Source organism: Narcine bancroftii, chromosome 6, assembly GCF_036971445.1.
Source record: "Narcine bancroftii isolate sNarBan1 chromosome 6, sNarBan1.hap1, whole genome shotgun sequence".
Classification (NCBI taxonomy): Eukaryota; Metazoa; Chordata; class Chondrichthyes; order Torpediniformes; family Narcinidae; genus Narcine; species Narcine bancroftii.
The window spans coordinates 159,902,373-159,915,003 of NC_091474.1; positions in this window are offsets into that span (position 1 = coordinate 159,902,373).

The following is a 12,631-nucleotide window of genomic DNA, read 5'->3' on the forward strand; positions in this document are numbered from 1 at the left end:
AATATATAAGCAAAATGTAGGCAGGTGCCTGAACAAAATGCTGGTGGAGGAGGGGCAGGAAGAGGAGCACAGTCCCACAGGTAGGAAGTCATAGGTGGATACGTGAGGGACGGTACACCAAACAGGATGAGGGGGGAATGGCTCTGTGAATGGAAAGGGTAGTGAATGGAGAGCTGAAGGAAAGAAGAAAGAGGGAGAATGGAGTTAGGCTAGCGGATACCGGAGAAGTCGATGTTAAAGCCATCCAGACTATGTGGCCTATGTCCCTTGTGAGGATGGAAATATTCTATGGACTTGCTTATCATTTCTCGACATAATAGAAGTACAGCTCTGCTTGAGAACAAGTTAAGTAAATAAGACAGCCATCTGCTAAATTGTGTAAAAGGCTGTGCTCATCATAGGACAGAACAATACAGTCCTTCGGCCCTTGATGTTGTGTCAACCCATATATGCCTTACTAATAAAAAAGTACTAAACCCTCCCTATTTTTCTTTCAACCATATGTCTGTCTAAGAGACTTTTAAATGCCCCCAATGTTTCAGCCTCCACCACCATCCCCGACAAGGGATATTCCATATTCCAGAGGTTACTGTCTATTTACTCTATAAATATAGTGAAAACATCACACCAAAATTCAAGCTGTAGATATGTTGTAGGGGAAGGATGGCAACATTTAGCTGGTGGAAAAGCTGGAGGACAATACTGAACCTTGGCATATGCCTGAAGGAGAAGTGATTGGTAAAGATAGGCTAGCTACTACTCTGCATGTCAATCACAAGGCATTCATCTGAAAGGAGGGTCAACAGGTTCTCCACTTATTTCATGTATTTGTTACTGTATGGTTTGAGTAGATAATGTGGGATTAGAAATGGATAGCTATACAAACAATTCATGCTTATAGCAGCTTGAAGCACTTGAAGCACAAGGTGAATTAAATTAAATACAGTTAAATTCTCAATCTTGGGTCGACAAGCCTAATGGCATTTGGCTTCCAACGGTAGTTTTTGGATATATAATCCACAGCAGGTCTGATATCTGGCAAAACATACAAGTTGAATTGTTTTCTTTGAAATGTAAATATTTTATCAGAAAGGATCACACTGAGAATTCCTTCATACCCCTAAAATTCCATTAGTCAAGTTATAAAACTGATCATGGTTTAGGGTTCTAAAACCTCACTTACATTTTTTTGATTAACAATTGTAAACATGCTGCTGAGTTTAACAAAATAGATGTGAGGCAATTAATTGCATTTTTCTGAATGCAGTCCATGTAGACTTTTGTCACCATGCATGTTAACCTTTCAAAAATTCAACACTTGAAAAATTCTGATTACCTTGGTTCTAAAAATTCTTTCTACAGAAAGCAGATGACTAGTGTGGGTATGCTCCTCAACTGTACAATGAGAGCTGATTAGAAATATACTGAGGTTTAATGAGATAAGAAGTAATAGGGGTTTCTTGGAAATTCTGTCAGATAATTATTACATTTGGATTTTTTTAAATTACATTCCCTCCCTCAACAATATGTTTACACTTGAGTAACATGAAAAGCAGCTTTAAGGAATAAATACAACATGTTTTTTGCAAGTTTGTGAATCTTGCTTACAAAATGTGTGGTTGAATACTTAATAAATAAGATACTTATTCTATTTATTTTTCTTTCCTCTATTTTTTTTTCCTTTTATTGAAATTTAGATAAAAATAACTGGGCCTCTTCTTTGTTGAATTGGATTTCAGATCTGGATAGCCCCTTCTCCTTTTCTCTTTTCCTTTTTTCTCTTTACTCTTTCTTTTTCTTTCTCCTTTTTTTCTTTTCTCTTCTTTCTTTCTCTTGTTTCCTCCTCTTTCTTTTACTTTTTTCCTTTTTCACCTTTTTTTTTCTTTATTGGGTGTTTTGTTTGTGGGAGGGGATAGGGGTCATATTTGGAATATGTATTAATGATTCACATTTAATTACTTATTCGTGATGATCATTTGGTATTATTTGTTGATGAAATGAAAAATAAAATATATAAAAAAAACATGGAAAGCATTTTGAGCTGACTCGATCAGGGCAGAAGTTGAATAAAGATGGTCTATGTCTGGTTTAGCAGACCGTTTTGTGTTAATAATAATACAGAATTAATTTGTTCAGATAGAGTGACAGCAATGCCATAAAAATCAGAACTACATTTAGTGGCATTTATGAAATATTTATGACTTCCATTGAACTCAGTTAGGATCAGCTTATTTCTGTATACTGATCTTGACATTAAGAAACACAATGAAGAATCTGGCATTGGCTGGTCCTATCAGCCGAGAGCCTTTCATCTAGACTTTTAGGTCTCTGAATTTGATCTCTGATGGATGCGTGAATTAACTTCCAGGAAACGGAAAACTGTTGCCTTTCAGATCAATAATGGAAATATAGAATAAAATCCACTGAAAAGATCATCCCAGCAATTGCTCCCTCACTGGAAGTCCTGAGTCAAACCTGAAGATCGCCTTCCAATTTTTTTTTCTTCAAGAAGAATTATTGGAATTGGACTGTTTTAACAGTAATTAAAAAGCTAGAAACTTCATCTAGAAAATTGTCTTCTGTGTGAAATTCCATTGAACAATTGGATTAATTTTAACTCTTTCACCTCCTCACAATGAAGCTAACAATACACAGATTTAAAATTAACTAAAGTGTCACTATTACACAAGATGGTCATGTTTATCATCTTTTGCCAGTTGAATGTGGGTTTGACACACCACAGGCAAATTAATCATCCCAGTGCAACCAGCACATGATACATTGAGATTTCTAACAAGATCACCTGCCCTGATTTGGCCACTTTGAGTGATTATGCCTTTGAGACCTGATGACAATGTTTCTTTGGAAGGTTGAGCTGGAAACAGCAGTCAACTGGTGCCACTAAAAACTGAGGCAAAGAAATGTTTATTTTACAAGAAATCACCATTGCGGGGAGCAAGAAAAAACATCAGTGCTTCTCCATCAATAGAAAGGAAGAAATCTGAAAGCCATCCTCACTGTGATTGTACCAACTTTCTGCCTGCTTGAGATTACTAATGTAGGTCGGCCGAGATAAAAACTTGTTTGGTAATGGAAAAAATTACTTGTTTTACATGATAATTATTATTTTTTCTTAATAAGAGGGCTTTATGTTTAGAATATTTACATTTGGATTTATCTTGATTAGATTTTAGTAAATATAGTTTGGTTTTCTTTTTTCTTTCTTTGGCTCTCCTAAAGAGAGCTGGCTGAGAGGGGGGAGGGCGGGTTCTTTTCTTTTTTTCTCTTTTTTTTAATTTATAAAGGAAATTTTTTTATCGTTCATAATATGTATTTTCTTATTGTATGTAATAACTTTGATGAACGAATAAATAAAGTTATAAAAAAAACTAATATGGGTCGGCCAAACATTCAATTCAACAGACAAATCAATTGACTGTAAAGAACTTTCACACAGAACATGTCTTTAATGTTTATTGTCAGGAAGGGGTGGGAAACTGGGAGTTATATTAAAATAATGCCTGGTAGTTAAATCAGTCCTACGATTTATTATTGTTGTTGTTAGACTATACTAATAAATTTTCTTTTAAATAAGTTTTTCTGTATTTTCTCCTTAACCTTTTGGACTCCGGCCATTTTTAACTTTTCAAATAATATACGTCAGACTGGGTCCATGGGTAAGCTACAATGAACATTAGTAGAAATCAGCTGATGGTTGGGTTTAGTACCAGTCCCAGAAAACTGTGGAGTAAATGCACTTATTAGTAGTTCTGGAAAATTGGGACACAAAGTATTGTATTTGAGCTTGTTGAAAACCAGAACATGGCAGTCCAAAGGGTTAACACTTATGCATTTCTCAGCATGTGCTCACGATCTAAAGTAATGAAGGAAGCAGCCATTTATTCTACATTATTGTCAGAAACTTTGTTGAATTAATCATGCATTTTGAGAGTTTATCAATAAAAATATACACACATGAAAATAAGTGGCAGGAGTTGGCCCTGTGGCCTCAAACATGTTGCATCATTTGATAAGATCTTGGCTGATCTGCTTGTAACCTGCTCCACACTAATAGTTCACTTCCCACCTCTGCTTATCAATTGCCTACCTACTTCTGTATTATGAACATGAAAACACTCAGCTTTCACTGTTCTTTGAGGAAGAAAGGCTCGTGATCATGTAAGAGACAAAAATGACCTCCTTCCTAAGTGGGCGAGTCCTTACTTTTAAACAAATGTATAGTGATTCAGCATGGAAACAGGTTCTAAACCTGTGAACCATTGACTGTGATGCCCACATCTCTGCATCGAACTTCTCAAGAATATCCTTTTGATTTTTCTTTTCAAAGTGGACAATTCAGTTTTATTTTTCTTCATTATATTTACTTATCCTTCCATATCCATTTGCAACTTCCTTGTATCCTCTTCACAATTTATTTTCACAAGATCTTGGTGTTATCAGTAAATTTAGCAGTGATACCTTGGGTACTTTCATTCAAGCACTCATGAAAATTGTCACATGTTGAGGCCCCAGCACTGACTTCTGTGACATCCCCCTTTATTCGTGGAACAGATTATTTCTTAAGAAACCTGCCATTAGTTGGTCAAACATGATTTTCTTCTCACAAAACCATGTCAATTTTGCCTGAACATCTTGTATATTTTTAAGTTCCCTGCTATTTCATAATAACTGATACTTGTGATGAGGATGAACAAACTAGAAATGAAATTGTTATTTTGGGCACATTTTTCCTGCAGTATCCAGTAGGCATTGTAGTTATTTGTTTTAAACTTAATGCATGGAATGTTAAGACAGCTGTATCAGTTGTATTTTGTTACATAAAACTTAGTGATTTTCCGTTCTTAAGAGTTTTGCTGCGTTACGGGAGTGGCCATTCACACAGGAATGACTAGCTCTCCAAATATCCATATCACACAGTGAGTTTAGATGGAATACCTGAAATGTGATATTGAAGGAGGCTGGACATCCTATTCATTAGCGTGTTGTTAATGGATCACCTGCAGTTCTGTTTAGACTGTAGGCGATCCATGAAAATAACAAGTAGTCGAGGAGGTAAAATGTCGGAATGGGAATAAGTCCCTTATTGCTATTCCAATGTTTTTACACAGACTGCATTCCGGGAAATTGGGAATCATTTTTTTGGAATGCAGCGGCTGTATAAACAAAAGTGACTGAGTCACTATACAGTTATCTGTCCAGCTATTAAGGAAGCTGTAAATTTTAACACACAATTACTCAGTCAATCAAAGAATAAACTTTGTATTTACCTACATAGCAAGGCTTAGAAGCTTCAGAGCATATGTATTTTATTTACATAATGTTCAAATAGCAATAGCAATGCCTAATCTCATACCAATCAACATACATTCTGAACTGTCCTGGAAAAAGTGGCTTTGAAAGTTTGAAGTTGAAGTGAATGCATGATTGAAAAGACATTCTAGGGTTGTGAAGAATTACACAATATTTATGAAACATTATTACTTACAACTGTTAACAACATAAAACAAAGCTGCCATTACCTCATATTTAACAGGGCACCTCAAAGTCCCTGCACTATTCCTTATATACTATGAATTGTGTAGTCAAGATCAACTTCAATGCTGTCTATAAATTCACTGATAACACTACCATTGGCCAAATGATGGGAAATGATGAGTCAGAATATAATGATGGAGATTGAGAATCAGGTTGTACGGTTCCAGAACAAGCTTGTTCTCAATGTCAGCAAGAATAAGGAGCTTTTTATAGACTAGGGAAGAGAGGCTGAGGGGGCGTGCATCTGTCTTCATTCATGGGATGGCAGTGGGGAAGGTTAGTACTTTCAAGTTCCTGGAAGTCTGTGTTTCGGAAGATCTATCCTGGAGCGGCACATCGAGGTAATCATAAAGAAGGCTCACCAATGCCTCTACTTGAACAGATTTGGTAAACACCAAACACTCTATTAAACTTCTACAGATGTACTGACCTGGTTTGGAAGCTCAAGTGCCCAGGAAAGCAGAATGTTGCAGAAAGTGGCAAACCTAATCAGTTTCCTATCCATTTCAAACATCTATGTGAGGTGCTTCTTCAAGAAAGCAATGTCAAAAAGGGCTTCCATCACCCTGTACACAACTTCTTCTCGCTGCTACCTTCAGTATGCCTCCTCTCGCTTCAAGAGCAGTTTTTATCCAACAGCTAGCAGGCTCTTGACCTCCCCATACTACTTGAACATAAGCTACTCCAGGACCACCAAAAGATCTGTTTACATTACTGAAAGATCACTTATTTTCTCCTCTGTTAACTGCAATACAATATTTATTATCTATCCTTTCATATCTATTATCACATTGTCCTACATGGCATATTGCATTAATTCAATGGATACTATTGGGGTTGGTGTATCTTACCTACCTGTTTAGCTACAACAAGTTAGAATTTTTGTGCATCTGTACATTGTACTTATATGCATGACAATACACTCTCAACATCATCAGAACTCCATTGTTGAACATACAAGATAATTGAGTTCTGTGGCCCATAAAATTTAAAATCATTGATCAATGTTAAACAAATCTAAGATAGATTCCTGCAAAATAAAAGATTTTCCTATTTTAAAATAGCACCAAAGCTGTAGTTATTTGAAAGATGTATATCAAAGCCACTTTGACAAAAAGGGTTGGAAAAGGATATGAAATAAACAGAATTGTTTGAATTGACAAACTTCAGCTTCAGGCATCCAAGGTAATATTGTAAGTAAGATTAAAATAAAGGATGAACAGCAGGGCAGAACATTTCACCCTGGACTGTCTTTCAAGAACAATCAATGACACTATTTAGGTTAGCAGAACTCAAAACAGTGGTTTTAACATGGTGATATTTGCCCTCTATGCACTGGGAATTCCTGCAAAGTGAAACAGTGGACATCCCTCCCCCCGCCCCCCACACCCCACACAGGTGTGCTTATCATTCGGCAAATCTAGATGAAGCTAATGCAGCAATCAATAACAAACCTATTGATCCCAATTGTGCATCTGTTATTCATCATACTTGGATTGAGGTGTACATTATCAATCTAGAAATCCATGTGCTGGCTGATACAGTGCAGAACTGTTTACCCATTTGGTAACTATGAATGCAAAATAATTAGACTAAGTGACCTCAAACTGTAAAGTGTTATAACAACAATATAAACACACAATAATCGACATAGATTCCATAAAAGGTAAAAATAAAGGTTCCATTATTATCATGTGATACTACATTTGGAATGTAATGTATATGAAATTCTTTAACTTTTATCTACTGAACAGAGAGTCACCACTTTGTCCAGCACCCCTCACAGAAACCTACAGTACCTGGTGTTCCTAGGAACTTGCCCCTCCAAGAACTGACCATGCCTGAGCCTGCTTAGCTTCTGAGATCAGACAATCTTATGCGCATTCAGGTTATTAGGCTTGGCCTCTTGTGATGTCTTTATGACCATCTCGTGATGTCATACAAAGATTGTGAGAATTGCAGTTTGCAGTGAAATAATGAATCCATCTCTGTTGCAATTTTTGTGATCATGCAATAGCATTGTCATTCTGCAATTGGCTACAGGATACGTGGAGATAGGTGAATATGGACATTACACGTCAAAGTCATCAATAAATCTTGAAAAACTAAAAACTGTATTTGGTGGAAAGCAAAATCAACAAGCATTTAGTGTCTCAAACAACCATGATTCCAAATCTAAAGTAATCATTTAAAATGTTAGAGTTGCCCAAAGGGCCATGGGTAACATGACTGCGGATTATCTAAACTTGTGGTGATTGCTTGTGACTGTCAATAACTAAAGTTAACTCTGACATAAAAAATAGTCGTTTCCACTTCTGCAAATGCTATCCATACAAATTTGATTATTATCTTTATTTTTGTGTGTACCAGGAACAGTGTATCAGTGGTTCTCAACCTTTTTCTTTTCACTCACATACCACTTTAAGTATTACCTACGCCAGGGGTGTCAAACTCAAATTCACGGAGGGCCAAAATTTAAAACTTGGACTAAGTCGAGGGCCGAACTAAATATTTATTGAAAATTTTCAACAACATCTGCATGTTTTCTCTTCTTTCAACATATGTAATGTTAAACTTTAGGATATAACTTTAGGAGGATAATGTTACAGGTCAGGAGTAGTAGCTCAAGTTCACCCTTTGCTTGACCTGAGGGAAACATATTTGGTCCCTGTGGAGATGTAGTCAGCATTCACAGGCTGTGTCCATTTTGGCCTGCATCAGGACTCAGCATTTCCTGCTCACTCCTCAGGCTCTAGGCCTCTATTCACCCTCGACCCACCATCCCTCTACCTGACCAGTCCTTTACCCAACCTCTACTCACCCCTCACTCCACTCGCTCTGCCTCTACCCACCCCATCCTATACACGCCCCTCTACTGCCTCTCCCCTCAACCTGTTCCTCCCTCTACCCGTCTCTCACCCTCTAATCACCCCTCCCCTACTCGCCCTGCCCCTCCCCTTTTACCTCTTCCCTATCCACCCCTCCTTCTACTCATCCCTCCCTCTAACTGCCCCAGCACCACCATAACTTGACCTGCCCATTACTCCTCACCTACACCCTCTGCCCACCCCTGCTTACCCACCCACTCAGGCCCAGTGCGCTGCCGATCAGCCTTTGCGGAACAGTGGGGGCCGTGCGCAGCCTCCAATGTCTGTCACGCCGACAGGAAATCACAGGCGCTCGCCAATCTGCCGCACCGCTTGACAGGTGGGAGAAGTGACTGGTTTTGTGGGGAGCCTTCCAACTGGCTTGCCGGCTGATGACATCGACAGACTTCTTGTGTTACAATTTTGTTTTCCCCGTTCTCAAAATTTGCACAGTCCACCTGCAACACTCTTGCTCCCTCCGCGTCCCGTGGATCTGATGCCCGAGTGTTGTTAGGATTCCCAGCAGAAGGTTTGTGGAACTTTACCATTCTGGATTCCTTTTTGAGAATATTCTGGCCATCTTTTAAGGGGGTGGTTTTAGGGGGGAGGGGATAGTTAGGGGGTGGGGAAGGACGTGCAATGAAGGGGGAGGATGGTGGGGGTGACATTACCAAAAAACAGCATCAGCTCTCGCTGCAGGTCGGGCCACCTCTAATACATTTTTGAAATGATCTTGCGAGCCAAATATAATTATATCGCGGGCCAAATTTGGCCCGCAGGCCAGAGTTTGACATGTGTGACCTATGCCATTGGTGTTTTGTGATTAGTAAGGGATTGCTTAAGATGGTATGTGGGTGGGAAGGGAAGGTTGAGAATCTCTGCTCTAGGCCTAATTGTAACTGAAATATTTTGCTTGAGAAAAATTGTCATTGGGCCATTTCCTTTGGAGTCACGGAACTGTGTACATAATGAGTCAATGATGCGACTTAATTAAAACAATGGTTTTCAAACTTTTCTTTCTACTCACATACCATCTTAAGCAATCCCTTACTAATCACAGAGCACCTATGGCATAGGGAATACTTAAAGTGGTATGTGAGTGGAAAGAAAAAGGTTGAGAACCACTGGTGTAGATGAATAATGGGCCACTGCTCAAGGATGATGATTTGAGGAAGTTTGCATGTTGCTTAGGTTTCACAAGTTGCAAAATAATATCTTGCTGATCATGTGCCAGAAATGAAATGGAAAGGTATATGTGATACTAACAAAAACCATCCATCCTGCTTCTGCCAAAGTGAAACCATGGTAGCAAAAATGTCAAAAAAATAACAAGCTCTGCTGCTTTCAATTGCTACAACACATATTCCACCAGCTGCACTTGTTTTTGCAAGATCTATGTGTGCACAATTTCCAGAGATACCCTGTGAGTTAAATGATATACATCTTCTTGAGTGTTACAAAGCCAAGAAACCACCATGTCAGCTAATGGTGAGGAACATATGGAATCAATTTTTACCCCTTTGCAGAAAATCCTGGAAAAAACTCAGCATCTGTGGAAGGAAAACAAAGTTAAACATTTGTTACTCTTTCTGCAGAAGCTGCTGTACCCGTGTGTGTTTCCAACAGCTCATGTTTATATTTCAGTGTTCCTACATATGCTACTTTTTGATTTTCATCTATACAATGATATTCTGAGGATAAACATATGGACATTGTAAGCACACAGTCATTTGAAGTGATTGCCATGAGAGGTTCCATGATCACAATAAAGTATCATGTGAAGTCTTCCATTCCTCAAAGTGAATATAAGACATGAGGGCAATAAGACCCATGGGCAAACAAGAACCCCCCCCCCCCATTTCAGCAAGGAATATTATGTTTTTTTTAGAGTATTTACAGTTAAGCATTTAATGTCATGGAAATATGTAGCTACAGTATAGCAGAAAAAGTTTTGGACAAAACTTGCAACTAGGACAACAGGGAAAAACAAATACTGCTGTCATTTACATGAGTAAACAAAAGCACCTATAGAAAAAAAATCATAAAAAACAAACTGCCGCTGTTGGACCCCACGCTGGTCCCACTGCCTAGCTCTCTCCCGAGGTAGAGTGGGGGCTCAGGGTTGATGAGATCAGTGTGGGAACTGCTGGTGGGCTGTCAGTGGGAAGCAGGGTGGTGGGATCAGTGTGGGGACTGGTGGCGGGCTGTCAGTGGGGAGCAGGGTGGTGGGATCAGTGGGAGGATTGGTGCTGGGCTGTCAAATGGGAGTGGGGAGCGTGGGGACCAGTGGTTGTGTTTTGGGGGGGAGTCGGGCAGTGGGATCAGCGTGGGGACTGGTGGTGGGCTGTTGGTGGGTTACAGGCGATGGGATCAGTGTGGGGACCAACTGTAGGCTACCAGGTGAGTCTCCCAACAGCCCACCACCAGCTCCCACAATGATGCCGATGCCCTGCTCCCCCCGACAGTCCTCCACCAGCTCCCAACAATAGATGGTGGAGATGCTAGTGAGCCATGCAGTGCCACTGATCATTATTGGTGTTACTCACCATTTATCACCCTTATTTCAACTTCTGATATAAAATCCAAGGGATATTTTTGGGAAAAAAAAGTGGGTCTTATATGCCATCAAATATGGATAATTCCAAGAAACTGAGCAACTTTGATTGACATCCAGGTAAAACTATCATAACCAGAAATCATTACATGAGAGGGGAAATGCTTATATCTGGTAAGCTTTGAAATAAAAAGGATTAGAATAGGACTTTTAATTAAAGCAGAGAGGAATGATGTGCCTGATAGTATTTGGTTTTGTCAGGTTAGTACACTTCCCTTACAAGAATTCTGCATTGATTCTTGAATTCCTGAATACACTCAGATACTTGAGTCTGGTACCAAATAAGAAAGACCTTTGTTCTTGTGTCCAGGGGTGAGTTTGTCCAACTAGTTATTTCTTATCAATCATAGTTTTTGCTTGCCTATCAAAAGTTGTAATCAGTGAAAGTCAAGTGTACTTTATTGATGCTGAGTCTGAATTTTGAGCAATTAAAACATTTGAAAATATTGCACATAGGATCAAGTTAGGTTGTATCAAAAGGTGAGCTATTTTCTGCATCTGCTCGTCAAGTCATACTATTTACAACTCCTATGGCGTGAAGAGTGATCCCTCTTTGATGGAAAGATCCTGTTCCACCCACTAGCACGCATGTCATGTCAAGTCTTGCCTTAATTTAGAAAAGATCAGGTGTTCTGCGTTGTATGCTAACAGTAGAACTATACTACTTTTAATTTTATGTCAAAACATCCCAGGTTTTCTCGGTAGAGGATTAGAATGCTTTTCTTTGTTTTTTTTAATCTTTTTGTATGGGGAAGGGGTTTATCGCTATTGTTTTATTTTTGGAAGTGTACTTGTATTCTTCATATATGGTAACCTTGTGATCTCTATACAATGTGTGCTTGTTCTATAAAACTCAGTAAAAAGATTGAAAGAAAAAATGTGAGCACACGGGAGTAGGAACTTACATTTGTTTATAACTGTTCTATCATTCCCTGTCTTTCGCTCTCCTTTCTTAAAAAGTGGGATAACATTAGCTACCCTCCAATCTGCAGGAACTGACCCTGAATCTATAGAACATTGGAAAATGATTACCAATGTGGCCACAATTTCTAGAGCCACCTCCTTAAGTTCCCTGGAATGTAGACTATCAAGCCCTGGGGATTTATCAGCCTTTAGTCCCATCAGTCTATCCAAAACCATTTTCTGCCTGATGTGAATTTCCTTCAGTTCCTCTATTACCCTTGGTCTTCTGTGCTCTATTATATCTAGGAGATTGTGTCTTCCCTAATGAAGACAGATCCAATGTACCTGTTCAACTCGTCTGCCACTTCTTATTGCCCATAACCATTTCACCCATTTCTGTCTTCAAGGACCCAATTTTGATTTTAACTTTACCTTTGTACCTTGTCTTTTCTCCCCATATTGCCTTTTTAGTTATCTTCTGTAGCTCTTTAAAATTTCCCACCTGCTCATCTTTGCTATGTTATAACTTCTCTTTTATTTTTATACTATCCTTGTTGTTAGCCTCAGTCGCTCCTTACTCCCCTTAGAATCTTGCTTATTCTTTGGAATGAACTGATCCTGCACTTTCTGTATTATTCCCAGAAATACCTGCCATTGTTGCTCCACTGTCATCCCTGCTAGGGTATCGTTC